Source organism: Spodoptera frugiperda, chromosome 22, assembly GCF_023101765.2.
Source record: "Spodoptera frugiperda isolate SF20-4 chromosome 22, AGI-APGP_CSIRO_Sfru_2.0, whole genome shotgun sequence".
Taxonomy (NCBI): domain Eukaryota; kingdom Metazoa; phylum Arthropoda; class Insecta; order Lepidoptera; family Noctuidae; genus Spodoptera; species Spodoptera frugiperda.
In genome coordinates, this window is record NC_064233.1 from 4297288 (window position 1) to 4315110 (window position 17823).

The 17823-nt window shown below is 39.1% G+C and overlaps 2 long non-coding RNA genes and 1 pseudogene across 3 annotated transcripts; 1 reads left to right on the top strand and 2 right to left on the bottom strand.

Annotated features, from left to right (window-relative positions):
• Nucleotides 1-1443: 1443 nt before the first annotated feature.
• LOC118279898 (androgen-dependent TFPI-regulating protein-like) lies at nt 1444-14672 on the bottom strand (annotated as a pseudogene).
• Nucleotides 1759-4914, bottom strand: LOC126912081 (uncharacterized). The gene is made up of 2 exons (XR_007706720.1): nt 4104-4914; nt 1759-2080 (listed from the first exon to the last, which is right to left on the bottom strand). It is a non-coding gene; the product is annotated as an uncharacterized LOC126912081 (long non-coding RNA).
• LOC126912077 (uncharacterized) lies at nt 2076-4105 on the top strand. Of its 2 annotated transcripts, none has more exons than XR_007706715.1 (3): nt 2076-2694; nt 2887-3613; nt 3683-4105. It is a non-coding gene; the product is annotated as an uncharacterized LOC126912077 (long non-coding RNA). The 2 variants fall into 2 exon arrangements; XR_007706716.1 differs by having other exon boundaries at nt 2951-3613.
• Nucleotides 14673-17823: the final 3151 nt, after the last annotated feature.

The following is a 17823-nucleotide window of genomic DNA, read 5'->3' on the forward strand; positions in this document are numbered from 1 at the left end:
TGACCAGTTTAGGAAAGATCTCTCGTGTAGTGGTTTGGTAATTGATAGATGGGTCAAGTTATGTTGGTCCAACGGGTTCTTTAAAATACTCTTTTTATTGCAATGTTGAATGAATTTCTCCTTTATTCCAGTTTTGGTAAAACACGTTTCTCGTTACGGGCGTATACTCAAACGTCACTTAATATGAAAGTTATGTTATGGGTGTATTTTAATATTATTGGTTTTTTTTTTTTTTAATATGTTTATTTACATTTGTTCTCCACGGACTCTTGGTCCGTGCCCTTGTCATACAATTTGTTTTTCTTTTTACAATAAATCTTATCAATATGGTATCTACCTTACACACTACAATTAACCACAACTTAGTTTGGGCTAACTTACGATTTATTGTTGTATTTATTCGGATTTTCGAATATTTTTTTTATGGTATAAGCCAGTAAGCGGACGGATCACGAAGTGCGTTAGGAATTTAAGGGTAATTGGGGAATAGTGGACTGGGAAGATTAGAGAGGGGGTAATTGGGCCTCCGATAACCTCACTCATACAACGCAAGCGTTGTTTCACGTCGGTTTTCTGTGAGGTCGTGGTATCACTCCGGTCGAGCCGGCCCATTCGTGGCGAGGCATGGCCCATCACAAAGGATTGCTCCTCGCGGGTAATCGAACCCGCTACACGTTGCGTGTCTCACCAACCGTACAGTCAAAATTATATTATTCCTATGTTAGTATTATGATCTGCGGAGCAATCAGGTGGTAAGTAAATGTTGTTTCAGCATACGGCAGTAATAGTTAGTTGTGGGTCGGTTCACAAGTTCTGGTATTTATAATATTCGTAGTAATAGAATCTTGTTTACGTTTTCGTATAGTAAAGTATTTCTATTTAAATTTCGTTAAAAGCGAAACTTTTTCTTTTTCTTTTAGGCATAACTTATTTTATTTGACGCCTAGACAGTTATGGGCTAATAAGGTCTTTCTTTGATTTTCAAAATTCTCATGAATAACATTTCAATATGGAAAAGGGTATCTGTGACTAATTCTTTATTTTGAACCGTCTTGAATTATTTTAAAGCGGTTACGGTAATGTTCCACGTATGTACGTATTTTTTTTTGTATTTGTTGTATTTTCACGGAAATAATCGCATGACGTCACTTATAGGTACATTTTATGCGTAGAAATGACGAATGAATTTTAGCTTCAAAAATACTCCCCTATTACATGGGACTTATAACACAAACAGGTGAATAGTGGGTGTATCATTGTTTAGCAGTATTTGTGTCGTAATTGCAAATGCTCATTGCCTACACCTTCGGTGATAAAAAGCGTGACGTTACTGACTGACATTTGCTCAAAGTCATTTTGCTACTGGCCAGTTACTAAATAAACTTAAAGGTAACACTTTACTTAAAGGGTCTTAACACATAACACAAAAATAAATCACAGAACAATATTTATAATTATTTATCTCTTAATGCTTATTTCCTTTCTCCCTCTTTCTTTCAACTTCTTTCAATAAACTTTCTTCTTCTTTCCATCCCATAGCAGAGAAGTTAATGTCCACTGACTATGGTACATAATTGGTAAAACTGCTAGAATGGCCAAGAAGAATAGGTAGAAGAATATCGATCCTCTCAGAATGCCGAAGATGGGGTATATCCATGCTCTGCTTTTACAGCGTGGACGAAGAACAATCTGGAAATATAAAAAAAAATATTATAACTTTCGTAAGACATACTATTGTAAGGAGAATGAAACCACCTCTACAACTTACTAAATGGTTTTAATATTACTAACACAAATACAATGCTTGATATTACCAATTTCTGGCTACAAAGGATAACAATAAAGAGATACGATTCAAAAGCGATATCATGCACCGGTCGCGGTGCGGTCTGGAGCGGAAGTGGGCGGAAGTGACGCTTGTCTTATCCTGTCAATTGAATTTGACAGTTCGACAAACGTTAAACCGACGACGTTCCCTTACACGGCCTCTCCTGACACACTGGCGTCCTCGACAGGCGTGGTTGCACCAACTTCTTCACCGTCGAAGACTGGAGTGCTCAGCCTCTGTCATCGGAAGGATCTGCACGAATAAAAACACATCCCAAGCTATATTAAGTGGCAAGCAAGTGTTGAAAAGAAATATTAAGATTTCCAGTCCCGTTGAAAAGAAATATTAAGATTTCCAGTCCTGTTGAAAAGAAATATTAAGATTTCCAGTCCTGTTGAAAAGAAATATTAAGATTTCCAGTCCTGTTGAGATAATAAATGATCTATTGCAATAATAATTAGTCATATACAAAGCAACATAAGGTCTAGGTCGCAAGCAAGGCTAGACATAACACACAAGGTCAAATTATTCAGCAAGGCATAATACACAAGGTCAAGTTATTCAACAAGACAACACACAAGGTCAAGTTATTCAACAAGGCATAATACACAAAGTCAAATTATTTAGCAAGGCATAATACACAAGGTCAAGTTATTCAACAAGGCAAAATACACAAGGTCAAGTTATTCAACAAGGCATAACACACAAAGTCAAGTTATTTAACAAGACATAATACACAAGGTCAAGTTATTCAACAAGTAACACACAATGTCAAGTTATTCAACAAGACATAACACACAAAGTCAAGTTATTTAACAAGACATAATACACAAGGTCGAGATATACGACAAGACATAACACATAAGGTCTAGACATCCAACTAGACATAATACACAAGGGCTAGTTATCCAACTAGACATAACACACAAGGGCTAGTTATCCAACTAGACATAACACACAAGGGCTAGTTATCCAACTAGACATATCACACAAGGGCTAGTTATCCAACTAGACATAACACACAAGGGCTAGTTATCCAACTAGACATAACACACAAGGGCTAGTTATCCAACTAGACATATCACACAAGGGCTAGTTATCCAACTAGACATAACACACAAGGGCTAGTTATCCAACTAGACATATCACACAAGGGCTAGTTATCCAACTAGACATAACACACAAGGGCTAGTTATCCAACTAGACATATCACACAAGGGCTAGTTATCCAACTAGACATATCACACAAGGGCTAGTTATCCAACTAGACATAACACACAAGGGCTAGTTATCCAACTAGACATAACACACAAGGGCTAGTTATCCAACTAGACATATCACACAAGGGCTAGTTATCCAACTAGACATATCACACAAGGGCTAGTTATCCAACTAGACATAACACACAAGGGCTAGTTATCCAACTAGACATCTGACCTATTTTTATGATATCTTTGATTGCTTATGAGCCTTTTTTTTCTTTATTATTGATTTAATTTATTTTAATTGTATAATTCTTTATTATTTAATTTGAATTTTTAATTTGATTATTTGTAATGTTGATTTTTTATTATTATTTTAATTTGATTATTATAATAACTATTGATTGTAATGTTATATAGTTATGCATGTAATTTGTAGTAATTATGATTTTATTTTTTAATTTCCTCGATACTGTATCAAAACTGGGGAGGAGCAAGACAACCCCAACACAAGGTCTAGACTTCAAGCAAGGTTAAACAAGGCACACAAAGTATAGTTATCCAACTAGACATAATACACAAGGTCTAGACTTCAAGTAAGGTTAAACATGGCACACAAAGTCTAGTTATCCAACTAGACACAATACACAAGGTCTAGACTTCAAGTAAGGTTAAACATGGCACACAAAGTCTAGTTATCCAACTAGACATAATACACAAGGTCTAGACTTCAAGTAAGGTTAAACATGGCACACAAAGTCTAGTTATCCAACTAGACATAATACACAAGGTCTAGACTTCAAGTAAGGTTAAACATGGCACACAAAGTCTAGTTATCCAACTAGACATAATACACAAGGTCTAGACTTCAAGTAAGGTTAAACATGGCACACAAAGTCTAGTTATCCATAACTACTATATACCCTATAACAACTAGACATAACATATAAAGTCTAGTAATTCAACAAAACTAGACACATCACAAGGTCTAGGTTTTAAGCAAGACTAGACATAACACAAGGCCTAGTTATTCAACAAAACTAGTTATGGTTAGCCATTCAGCAAGTACTCACATGCAAAGAAAGCAGCACACCCATAAGGAGTCCATTCGCCATTCCAGGGCACTATGAACTGCAACACAGCAAAGTTACCTTTCCATAAGCCCCAGCAACAAGTTTCAACTCATTTCGGTCATTCTTCAAGATTCTTGTGACCCTATAAGGTCCGTGCATTCCAGGATCTGGTTATGACAATAGCAAGGTCTTCCTTTTGGAAAACATGAGGTGCTCAGCATACTGTGTTACACTCCAATGCCAATCAAAAAGTTGAGTGGAGACGCTTGAGTAGTTTCCTGATTGATGACATTTTGCAAATGCCACAGCTCTTCAGACCACTTATTCTTCCTGTTATAGGTCTCAACCCTTAACATATTGAAAAGAGTACAAACACCGCTCCAATTGACCATTGGCATGATACATCTCAAGAGTTATGTAGTGAATGGAGCATCCTAAATCATTACCCCATTTTACAAAGTTTGCTGATTCTAACATGCAACCACAATCAGTATCTATAAGATGCAGAGTGCAATACAAGGAGATAGCATTTATAAATGCTTTCTGTAGCTCATAAGAATACTGTGTGTACAGTAGGTAAATAAGACAGCAATTACAAAAAGTACCAACCAGAACAAGAACATGCTCATAGCTATTATTCCAGTAGAGGACCCAGGACATCGGTATGAAGCAACTTAATTTAAGTATGAAAGCAACTTCTGGCTTTTGCCATGAAGTAATGGGTTGTAATGGTGCTTAAAGAATCCACTTACTAGCCATGCAAGCTAAACAATATGCCATATACTTTATCACAAAAGCATTAAGACATGGTTCCTTAACCAAAAGTGATTTGGGATCAATCCAATAGTTTTATATGCACCGATGTGACAATTTTAATTATGAAAGATTTTAAGTACCGTAACCATAACTACTAGCATCAGTATGTGCCTTCGTATTTAAATCAGTTTCAAAGATAGCGATAATAGGTTCATCTTTAGGAAAAACATTTAAGTGTAGGATTTTGAGCAGGTCTGTATTAAGTAATGTGATTTTACAGCCTCTTTAGAGTGAACAGTCTCGATTTCACGACCTTCATTTTTACTCCCGACTGGTTTAACTAAAGTAGAAAAATAGTTAACTAACACGGTTTCAGATTTTTATTTGTAGCTGCAGCTTTTAAGTTAGGTTCATTGACCCCACGCATAACGATCGCGCTAATTAGTTCGTCACTTAACCCTTTAACAATTTGTAATCGTAATAATGATCGTCTTACGTACTCAGCATACGTAACAAAACTATCAGAATTGGTACTCATGACCTCGTATAACATGTTCGCTACGTCAATCTCGCACACAATGATTTAAAATCTCGTTTGAAGTTACTCCAGGACCGATCCGTAGTAGGTAACCCACTCGTCTAACCAAGATTTCGCGTCGCCTTTAAGACTGACCGATACGTGACAAACATTCAGCATCATTCCACTTATTAAGAATTTGAGCTCGGTCTACCTCATCAAACCAGGCATCAACGTTGTGTATATTCGGGTCGAAATTTAAGACGTAAAAATCACGTGTTCCGCCATATTTTAAAGAATGAATTGCCTCAACGACTTTTTCTGTCGAATCACAATTTGGTGGTGGTACTTCGATATTAGACGACGTACCTAACGAAGATCTATCCTCTAACGCGTTTAGCCTCATAAGAATTGTTTGAAAGGAGTTACGTAGCACTGAATTACTCCGAGTTCGCGGGCTGCGCGCGAGACGGTTACGATGCCGACGCCGTTTTGAGTGTCGACTCCTCGAACACGGATCTCCACGGGATATGTGAGATCCACTGCGTGAACGATCACGTTTGCCCATTGTTACACGCAATTACACAGTAATCCGTCACTAGTTACGCCACGAATCAAGAAGCCAGAAATTGATAATTAAAGACTGCACGTGGATATGCAATAGGTAGGAATCCCACTTCTGATGTAAGGAGAATGAAACCACCTCTACAACTTACTAAATGGTTTTAATATTACTAACACAAATACAATGCTTGATATTACCAATTTCTGGCTACAAAGGATAACAATAAAGAGATACGATTCAAAAGCGATATCATGCACCGGTCGCGGTGCGGTCTGGAGCGGAAGTGGGCGGAAGTGACGCTTGTCTTATCCTGTCAATTGAATTTGACAGTTCGACAAACGTTAAACCGACGACGTTCCCTTACACTATATTAAATTATTATGTTATCGGTGTACTCTTACTGGGGCTCGAAATTCGAGTCGCCAGTAACTACGCAACGAATTTTTAATGGAACGGTTTTTTTAATAGATAGAGTGATACAAGAGGAAGGTTTATATGTATAATACATGCATAATATATCACCATTGCACCCATGCCAAACTGGGGCGGATTGCTATAATACTCTATTGTATAAAAATAAGTCAGATTTCCCTTCCTGACGCTATAACTCCAGAACGCACGAACAAATTTGCATGGTTTTGTATTCGTTGGAAAAGTCTCGGACTCCGTGAGGTTTATAGCAAAGTAAATTCAGGAAAAAAATCAAGAGAAAAGCAGGAAAACATGGAACATTGGTGCATTGGTGGCGAAACGGAATTTGCCGGGTTAACTAGTACAGAGTAAAGAAAAAAACACCAAAAAATACTTACACAGAAAAATAAGTCAACGCCACCGCTTCGATGCCCAAAATGTGCCATACATATGATTTCGGAGGGTTCCTCCTCCTGAACATTACCTCCCAGAGGACAATAGGGAATATGTAAGTATGCATGATATGGTTGGAGGTCTTCGAGATCACCAGGTCGATGTCTGCGGGGAAGATAAGACTTCTGTCGTAGTAGAAGAACGGCCAGAATAATGTGAAGACTAGCTGGAATTGAAAGTGGTGAATGTTATTGTAATAGTCGATGTCAAAGGGTTTATTTTTATAATAACTGTCATGGTACATATTAAATTAACTAAAAATCAATGAAGAAAATCTCTACTAGTTTCGAGAGTTTCGAGTTACAGAGGGACTCTTCATTATAAGCAGTGTGGGCAGAAGCGGCGACGTCGCTGCTAGAGCTTATGTACTGTCTTCTAAACAAAATGTCTCAAGATAATAATCTAATCTAGATAGACAGGCAATATTGCAATTTTACCGAATAGGCTATGACAAATTGTTCAAAAATTTGGCTAAAAAAACCTAGCGTAAAAGTTAACTAAATATACAATTTGATAGGGGTGGGACTTCTAACTCGTTAAGGCTGAGTACTACATCTAATTTTATCGACAAAAAACAATAATATTAAACCCCCAATTGAAAATATTGAAAAATAGCGATGTTTTCGGTAAAAATAATTCAGAAATTATTTTTTTTCTTACAAAAACATTATCAAACATATGAAAAAAGTAATGAATTAGTTAACCAAGGTTAATAGCTACCGTTTGTCGTTTTTTTTTTGTTTCTACGACGCATACAACCTTTGATATCACTAAAAGTAAAAAAAATATTAAATTAGCCATAATTTTTAGGGGAGGGAGTTCAACCCGCCAAATTATTATTTTTTATCGATGAAATTAGATGTAGTACTCAGCCTTAACGGGTTAGAAGTCTCACCCCTATCACATTGTATATATCATTTTAAAATATATTTAAATAATGACCATGAGATTCTGAGACAATTACATCTGTGTGTTTGGCTATCAATATGTTCGGATGCTGATAACACTACTTATATAAAATTGTCACAAGTTCATTGCATTTATCTTACAATGTTATCAAGGACGATATAAATATGTTGTTCATGAATGAGCATAGTGGACTAAAACACCCCGTTCTTACTTCCCCTGCCTTGGGCGAGGCGAGAGGGAGTGTCAGGCTATTACTGACTAAAAACCACCCCGTTCCTACTCCTGCTTTTCGAGCCGGAGCTCCGGTAACCCGCTAGGCAGTTCGCTTCATCCGAGGAGATAGCATCTCAGTTTTAGAATTTAGCGAAATTGTATAGTGTTAAATCATATTTAGACTTCTTCGTTGCACGAATGCAAGCTCAAGTACCAAGCAAACGATCTCGAATTCTATTTTCGGATCGGATCAAGTAGTTTTGGAGATATTTGGACTTTTTTTAACGTTACCCCACACTAAGATTTTCTCCTGTATCGTGGGTGCGTTTACAAACATACAAGTTCACATACACATGACACCCAGACCCGAAACAACAATTTGTGGACCACACAAAGAGTTGCTCCGTGCGGGAATCGAACCCGTTACACGTTGCACAGCAGCCAGTTGCCCAGCCACCACACCAACCGTGCAGTGTCTTTTAAGTGCTTACTAACATACTTACAATAGTAGATGGGTAGACCATAATAGTGAAGAAGGAATCTCTCGCCCAAGCCAGCTGTTTGGGCAGCTCATACGACCTGTTGTCTGAATTCTTCAACGTCAGGACATCAGTGTAGAGAGCCAGTATCGCGTACACTATTTGGAAGAACTGGAATGGAGAAGAAAAAATAATAAACATAGGTACATATTGAATTTGTTACTACAGAGTAGAATACATCAGGTCTTCATTCATTCAGCTACTGTTGCCGTGTGGGAGAGCCATGCTTCGGCATGAATGGGCCAGCTCGACCGGAGTGATACCACGGCCTCACAGAAAACTGACTTGAAACAACGCTTGCGTTGTGTTTCGTTGTGTGAGTGAGGTTACCGGAGGCCAATCTTCCCAATCCCCGATTCAATCCAACAACCGTTAAATTTTTAATACCCAAAAGGTCAGCAACGCACTTGTAACGCCTCTGGCGCTTCGGGTGTCCATGGGAAGCGGTGATTGCATACCATGCGGTGATCCGTCAGCTCGTTTACCGGCCTATACAATATAAAAAACAATTTTAACAAAAAAAAACCGACTTCAAAAAATAAATACATATTCCAAAACAAATTAATATGCACTAAAAAGTAAAAGAAATAATTGCGTATTTTTCAACAACTTCATAGATCAACTAACTTTACTAACTCATCACACTCATCAGCATCACACACATTATAATGTAAGTAGGTACAATTATTGTTACTTCTGGAGTCGTGCATCACTTCAACGTAAACGCAGAGCTCATTCTGCTCATTTTTAAGGAGTTCCCTGGATTATCTTCCACATTTATGGTCAGACTTTAAAAACAATTATATGGAACCACACTGCCATCGTACTCTTTTAAACACAAAAAGAATTTCTCAAATCGGACTATAACTGCCAGAGATATGCATTTGTCAAACACAAACAGATTAGGTACCTACATACACATGTAAATCAGACAGCACATCAAGCTACCCATCATTCTATACCAGATATGCTACTATCTGTCCTGAATTTTATGGTTACTCAGAAAGATAAGCTAATATACATCACTTAAACTCAAACGCAGAGCACATTCTGTTCATTTTTGAGGAGTTCCCTGGATTATCTTCCACATTTATGGTCAGACTTTAAAAAAAAATATATAATTTCTCAAATCGGTCTATAACTGCCGGAGATATCGATTAACAGACATAAAAAAAAATACGGTCGAATTGAGAAACTCCTCCTTTTTTTGAAGTCGGTTAAAAAAAGAAAACATCGTGAGAAAACCTCTCATAAATTTGGATTGTAAATCTGTAAGTGTAAATGTGGCTGGTAAATCATCGAAAGACTAAATGAATAAGGATTATAAAACCCTTCATCATTATCATCATCAGCCCGTTTACGGCCACTACTGGATAGAGGCATCTCTATAATGATGAAGTGATGAGGAAATCATATGACTTTTTTTTCTGGATCCCCAAAACCCTTAAAAAAGCCTTAAAAATACTTACAAAATTCCAGCAAGTAAAGAAAAAGAACTGCATCTCATTGAAATGTCTGACGTAGGCGTTCTTCATGGGCTCGCCGTGGAAGGAGGTCATCATCACCGCCATGTTGGAGACGTGCAGCACTAGCGTGGTCACGTAGCCCAGGATACGAAGGTAGATGTGGTGGGAGTTGGACATTGTTGCAGCTGGAACGTGGAGAAGAAGTAAGGTATAAGTCTTGGCTCTCTATATTTTATATTAGACTAGATTCTGACAGTGTTTTGTCGCGTTCCTGTGGGATAAAAATGGCATATGTGTTATTCCAGACCATAATCTTCAGCTGTTATAGGGTGAAGGAGTAACAATCAAACAAACAAACTTTCGCATTTGTAATATAAGTAGAATTTAGAAGGAAGTCAATATTCTACTTTTTAGCTACATACTAGCTACTTCCGCGCGGTTTTACCCGCTCTGTTCTACTCCTATTGATTGTAGCGTGATGTATGATAAATGTCCTTGATAAATAAAAAAATCTATTGTAACCAGTTCCGGAGATTAGCCCGTTCAAACAAACAAAGCCTTCAGCTTTATAGGGTGACTGGTAATTAGTGAACGATATTTAAACACGTGATTGTACTCATGATTACAAACAACTTTCCCAAAGAAACTTGTTTTCTATACTCGTTAGTTTTATTTTATCACAATAACAAAACAACAAAACGTCGCGCGCGTACTTTCGCATGATCAGCTGTTAACAGCGAGGCGTCCGCGCCCGCGTTATAGGACGACTAGTAGGTATTTTGAATATTTACGCTCGCGTGCTAATGAAATACTTACTTGCTTACAATGCGCGGTTCAGTGGATGGAGCGCCTAACTATATCTATACGCAACGCTTCGTCACGCCTTTTATCCCCGAAGGGGTAGCCAGAGGGTTCGCCAACGTACACACACTTTTCACCATGTGAGTAGGGGGTGAGCCTATTGCCATATACTTACTGGGCACAATTCAAGACTTCGTGCTACTAATGAGACATTTTCGAAAAACCGAAATACATAGATTTAAAATCAGACAACAAGTGGAAATTCGAGTTCATTACACTTTATCGTCTTTGGAGCGTACATATACAAACATACATAGAAAAACATAAACATATACATATAATACAGTTAAGCCACGCGAGTTAGATTAGTGCGTGCATGTTACGTGACTATTATTGCGCTTTTGTTCCGTAAAAGGGGTAGGTTAGATATATCTCTATATAGACTAGTGAGACGATAATGTCACAAAAGGAGGCTGCTGAGCAGGGTCGTAAGAGGGCAGATCCTGCTCGTAGAAGACGTCGAGGAGGCAACCGCCTTGCAATCCCGCCTGCATCAACTGCAGACGGTCCTTTGGGTCCACGGGCGCATAGAGTGGGGGACTCTAGGCGCCCATACAGTGACCTCACAGAAGACGGTGGTACAGTGGTCACGTGCTGCCGTGTAGCTTGCACAACGAGACTCCAAGGAGACGCAAGTCTCCTTAGGGATGTACCGTAACAGGAGTTGCACCGTGGGGACTCCTGAGCAGATCTACTAAGAGGACTCGGTGCCCCTTACAGGTGTGGCCATTGGGGTGATTTTAGTGAGATAAAATCCCACACTCCCTAGTCTTTTATCCCCAAAAATCTAGGCGCCTATTGAAGGTTTTCCGCCTCGTTGGTCTAAACTGACAGACACGTTCAATAGTGTCTTCCTGGCCCAATTGAAATTAATGATTGTGTCTTTGACTATGCACCATCCATTTGCTGGCAACGTATTCTTTCTTACATTGGCCACACAATAAACAGAGGCGGTGAGAACCTAGAAAAACCAATTGTGATTGGGAAAACCGAAGGCAAGAGATCGCGCAAAGGTTACCTAACGAGATGGATCGATCAAGTGAAGGACTCGTCTCTCACATTTTACACTGTCATAAGAGAAGCACTGGACAGAAACTGGTGGAAATACACTGGACAGCAAATAAACCGAGCCACCCGCTACATTGGAATTCTAATCCGATTTTCTCAAAAACTATAAAACTTACAAATATCAAAAGTATACCTACAGAAAGTACGTTTTATGAGGATTAAAATAAATGGAAACACATTGGGATTTATCGATTTATTAAGCGTATATTGATCAATTTATCAAGAAGAGTCATTTTACAGCCGTGAACACCATTGACAATCACCCAGTAAAAACAAAAATTTAAGCCGAAAACAAAGAAAAAATGGAAAAAACGTTTTTCTTCAGTATTGAGTGTTTCCTCCTCTTGCTCGAATAACTGCTAGCATCCTCGTATTCATCGATCTAACAAGCCTGACGATGAAATCTTGTGGAATCGCATCCCACTCCTTTTCAATCGCGATTTTCAGCTCTTGAAGCCTTGTCGGAGCAGGTACCCGGGCTCGAACCCGACGTTTTAGCTCATCCCATAAGTGCTCTATCGGATTCAAGTCCGGGCTACGAGCTGGCCACACCATTGTACGAATGCCGACGTCGTGTAGATATTGGGTTACCACATTAGCAACATGAGGCCGTGCATTATCATGCATCAATTGCATATCTGGACCGATATAACCTGAGTAAGGTAGCACATGGTCTGCGAGGATTTCAGTGATGTAGCGATGAGAAGTCAATCCACGTGTACGGCCCGTCGGTTCGATGAAAACTAACGCTGTATGCGCGGTTAACGATATGCCGCCCCAGACCATTACAGATCCTCCTCCGTAAGCAACAGTTTCCTCGATACAACACTGAGAGTAACGTTCTCCAGGGCGACGATATACTCTCTGACGTCGATCACTGCCATGTAGACTCACCCTGGTCTCATCAGTGAAGAGTACATTACCCCACTGCTCTAATGTCCAATCCCTATGTTCTCGAGCATATTCAAGTCGTGCTCTACGGTGAGCTACTGTTAATGCGGGGCCTGTTGCAGCTCTTTTTGGCATCAGGTTCTGTTCAGCAAGTGTCCTTCTGACGGTATCTGAACTTATGACGACTTGGCGTTCATCACGCAGACTTCGTTGGACTTGAACTGCGTTGAGGCGACGATTTCACAGAACAGAAAGTTGGATATAACGATCATCTGCCGCTGATGTAGCCCTAGGTCTGACCGTTCCTGGACGGCGATCGAATGCTTCAGTCTCCAAGTATCGTCTGTAAACTCGTTGCACCGAAGATCTGCTAATTCGAAGTCGTCGAGCGACTTCACGTTGCCCAAGGCCTGCTTGAAGTAGTGCTACAGCTTGCGCTGCTTCCTGAGGTGTCGTATCCATTATTTACCAATCAACGTATCAAAAATACACGCGTCTAAGCAAACGATGGATAAAAACTAAAGAAATGTGAAGAAATATCCGACTACACTCAGTATAGAAGAAAATAAAGCTAAGCGCAAACTCTAATCAAAACAGAGAAAATTGTTAGTATTGTGTTTGTTGCTTGATAACAGTGTGAATTGATGGTCCTTTAAATGAAATTTGTAGTCTTTTTAATCCTTAAGAAATGCTCTTTCTATAGGTATAACTTAGATATTTGTAAGTTTTATAGTTTTTGAGAAAATCGGAATAGAGTTCCAAGTCAGCGGGTGGCTCGGTTTATTTGCTGTCCAGTGTAGATTATCACCCGGAGCTGCGGACTACCTAGCGGGTTTACCGGGGCTCCGGCTCGACAAACAGGAGTAGGAACGGGGTGGTTTTTAGTCAGTAAGAGTCTGACACTCCCTCTCGCTTCGCCCTAGCGAGAGAAGTCATTGGATGATTTCCCCCTTAAAAAAACAGATCATCCACTCCAGATGCAATCCTGATGCTGACCATGATCCTCAGACATGAGAGAACGACCAGAGAGAGAGAGAGAGAGAGAGAGAGAGAGAGAGAGAGAGAGATGTACATTCCAGACTCTGCTACTACTGAAAATTTTCCACTATATTATACCCACTCTTTTTTTAAGATGGAAAATCATCTAATGACTTCAGCTTTAGGCGAGGCGAGAGGAAGTGTCAGATTCTTACTGACTGAAAAACCACCTCGTTCCTATCCATGCTTTTCGAGCCGGAGCCCCGGTAACCCGCTAGGTAGTCCGCAGCTCCGGATCAGTATAGGCGGTCTGGAAGTCAAACTCTTGCTTGGTAGCCGCATTTATAGTCAAACGACTTATTAATGTTCTTTTAATTCGTATATAAATTAGACGAGTACTTACCTCAATAAAAATATGTAGTAGATAACCTTCAAAACTTTGTTTATTTATTTATTTGCTCACTACACCTAAATTAAAGAACAAATTTTGATGAGATTTCCAACAGAAATAATATAATTACACGTCTTATTTGCCTGGCTATGGTAGAACAAAATGAGGTTTATTTTATACGAGGCAACAGGATGAAAAAATATGCATAATTAATTTTTCCTTTAACACAACGCAAAGACGCATGCATTTGATTTTAAAAACCAGTATTTTGAAAAAAAAAGCCGTCTGATGTTGTATCTAAAAATATAAATACTTACAAAAAATATCTTATTCTTATATTATATATTTCTTCATACACAATTGAATTTAAAATTCTTCATTCACGTCACAAATAATTTACATAGGAATTAAAACTTTGTACCATCATTAGCAATATATTAACATATTTAAATTCGTATCACGTGCACAACAATAGCTGATTTTAAATAAAATATTTATTAAAAAATAACTACAGCACGCGTTTGCACGGAATGAAAAGTAAAACAACACTGGCCATATTTATATTATTGTAATGATAAGAATTGTATTGGATAACGATAAAAAAATAAAGTCGGTGGTTGTCCCAAGGTCTTTAAGCACAATCGCTCAAAACTTGGAAAGTTGGGTCCACAACAATCTCCCAAAACTGCAACTTGTGGTACACCAAGATTTGCAGTAGATACAACCATGTAAACACTGAAACGCTGAAGTCCGATGCGTCGTAGAAACATGAATAACTGTATTGGATCACGCAACGCAATAAATCAAAAGATATTATTAGAGTCATTAAGGGTGATTTTCTTCCACCAGGGAGATGTGCTATGTAGCTATGCTACGAAAATGTAATAAGTAAGCTGTGAATCTATGTGACCGTTTCCATTGATACTAAGCTATACATATAGCTGTGTAAGGAAGATGCACACCTCGAGTATGCGATGTATAGATAGTAGGGAAGCCATTCATTGCATACATCTGTAGCACACCACCGTGGAGAATACCATCCAATGTCTTCTCTCGCCATAGGCGAGGCGAGAGGGAGTATCAGACTCTTACTGACAAAAAACCACCCATTTCCTACTCCTACTTTTGAACCGGAGCCCCGGTAAATCCGCTAGGTAGTCCGCAGCTTCGGGATCAGCATCAGCCTTACTGGGCCCCATCTGTGGTAATCTGATGGCTCTTTGACGTCATATACATGGGTTTAAACTCGAGAATCTTACCTAAAACTCTTTGTTTCGGTAGTAGCACTTGCGATGATCAACCCGGAACAACGATTCTTGGATCACACAGCGAATATTATTGTTTTTTTATGGAACACGAGCAACGACCCGGAAAACGACCAGCCACCTGATGGTAAGCAATCGCAGCCGCCCATTGACACTTGAAACACCAGAGGCTTTTGGGGGTTAGGAATTTAAGGTTTGTTGGGGAATCGGGGATTGAGAAGATTGGGAAGGGGGAATTGGGCCTCCGGTAACCTCACTCACACAACGAAACACAATGCAAGCGTTGTTTCACGTCGGTTTTCTGTAAGGCCGTGGAATCACTCCGGTCGAGCCAGCCCATTCGTGCCGAAACATGGCTCTCCCACACTTATAATCCTATTATATTTACTCACTTATATTCTCAGCGATCGAGTCCACGGTACGTTTCACTGAATCCGTTCGCCCACTACGTCAAACATTGCCATAATACCATATATTTTACTTATTATATTTAGTACTCAATACTCTTCCGGGTATTAAAAAAAAAAAATCTATATTTTTGTCTAGATTATATCAACCGGTATACGTTCACTGTTGCATTAAGGTCGTCCTCTTTAAAGAGTGGATAGACGGTTTATATAAACAACAATAAAATGGCACTACAAAATTTATGGTATACACGATTGGCCCAGTGGCTCGGTAACTCGGCCTGTTTAAGTACATGCAAGTGTGGCAGAGCCATGCTTCGGCACGAATGGACCGGCTCGACCGGAGTGCTACCACGGCCTCACAGCAAACCGACGTGAAACAACGCTTGTGTTGTGCTTTGATGACTGAGTGAGGTCACCGGACGCCCAATTACTTGTACCGCCCCAATCCCAGATTCCCCAAACCCTTAAATTCCTTACCCTCAAATGTATACAAAATAACTCATTTTTTTAAGTTCCATCCATTCTTCACAACATACAATTTCTCATGCACATGACACCCAGATCCGAAACAATAATTTGTGGATCACACAAAGAGTTGCCCCGAGAGGGTGTCGAACTCGCTACACGTTGCAGGCCAGTTACTCAGCCACCGCGTCAAGCATGCAGTCAGGATAGAAATAGAAATAGTGGGTGTTGCATTGTAAGCATTTGGGCACCTCTGCCTACCCCTTTGGAGATTAAAAAACATGACGTAGTATAGTATTACCTATAAAAAAACAAATAAAACCAGATTTATTAACCATTAAATGAACTATCAAAACGACCTTGCATTTAATAACATTTAATAATTGTGTATTATTAAATTAATTAATTCATAATAATAATACCTAGTGGTGTTCACGTACTAGTACAAAGTGAGACGGGTCAGACGGTTCAGTCGGTGTCTCGATTATTATTCCGATTATACCGATTATTAATCGTTATCGTCTAATTATATCTAGCACGATACTTAGTCATGCAATGATAATAAGTTTGTTTATTTACTAATTGTGTCTATGTACATGACATCATGGTTTTTAATTCAAGTGTAAGTGTGGGAGAACCATGCTTCGGCACGAATGGGCTGGCTCGACCGGAGTGATACCACGGCCGAGCAGAAAACCGACGTGAAACAAAGCTTGCGTTGTGTTTTGTTGTGTGAGTGAGGTTACCGGAGGCCCAATTACCGCTATTTCCCAATCTTTCCAATCCCCGATTCCCTAACAATTCTTAAATTCCTAACCCCAAAATGTCGGCAACGCACTTGTAACGCCTCTGGTGTTTCGGGTGTCCATGGACGACGGCGATTGCTTACCATCAGGTGATCCGTCTGCTTATTTACCGGCTTATATCATAAAAAAGGTAGGCAGAGATGAACAAAGAATTATAGGTATAAAGCAACAAACATTTTTTCGACAAATTATGTTATGACTTCCATCACTCCGTGCATTGCCGTATTTTGGGGTAGGTACCGAATTATGTAATTACGCAAAACCCAAGTAATAGTAGAGATTTGTCTAACCCGGGAATATTGAAAAAAAAAAATAAGGTGTCACATGTGGCACACCCGGTTGTAGCATCCTTAAGAAAATAATAGAAATATATTTAAACAAGCGACCCGTCCCTTATTATGCATGTATTATACATAGAAATCTTCCTCTTGAATCACTCTATCTATTAAAAAAACCGCATCAAAATCCGTTGCGTAGTTTTAAAGATTTAAGCATACATAGGGACATAGGGACAGAGAAAGCGACTTTGTTTTATACTATGTAGTGATAAAGTATTAAGTATCACATAAATAATGAAAAATTAAGTATAATATCGGCTAATGTGTGGAAACTAGCACAATGTACCATGTCATGTCACAACGGTTACTTTCCCATAGAAGTCTTCTATATACATACATACATAACCACACGCCTGTTTCCAATGGGGGTAGGCAGAGACAATGGAAGTCTTTAGAAGTCGGAGTTGTTATAATTTCA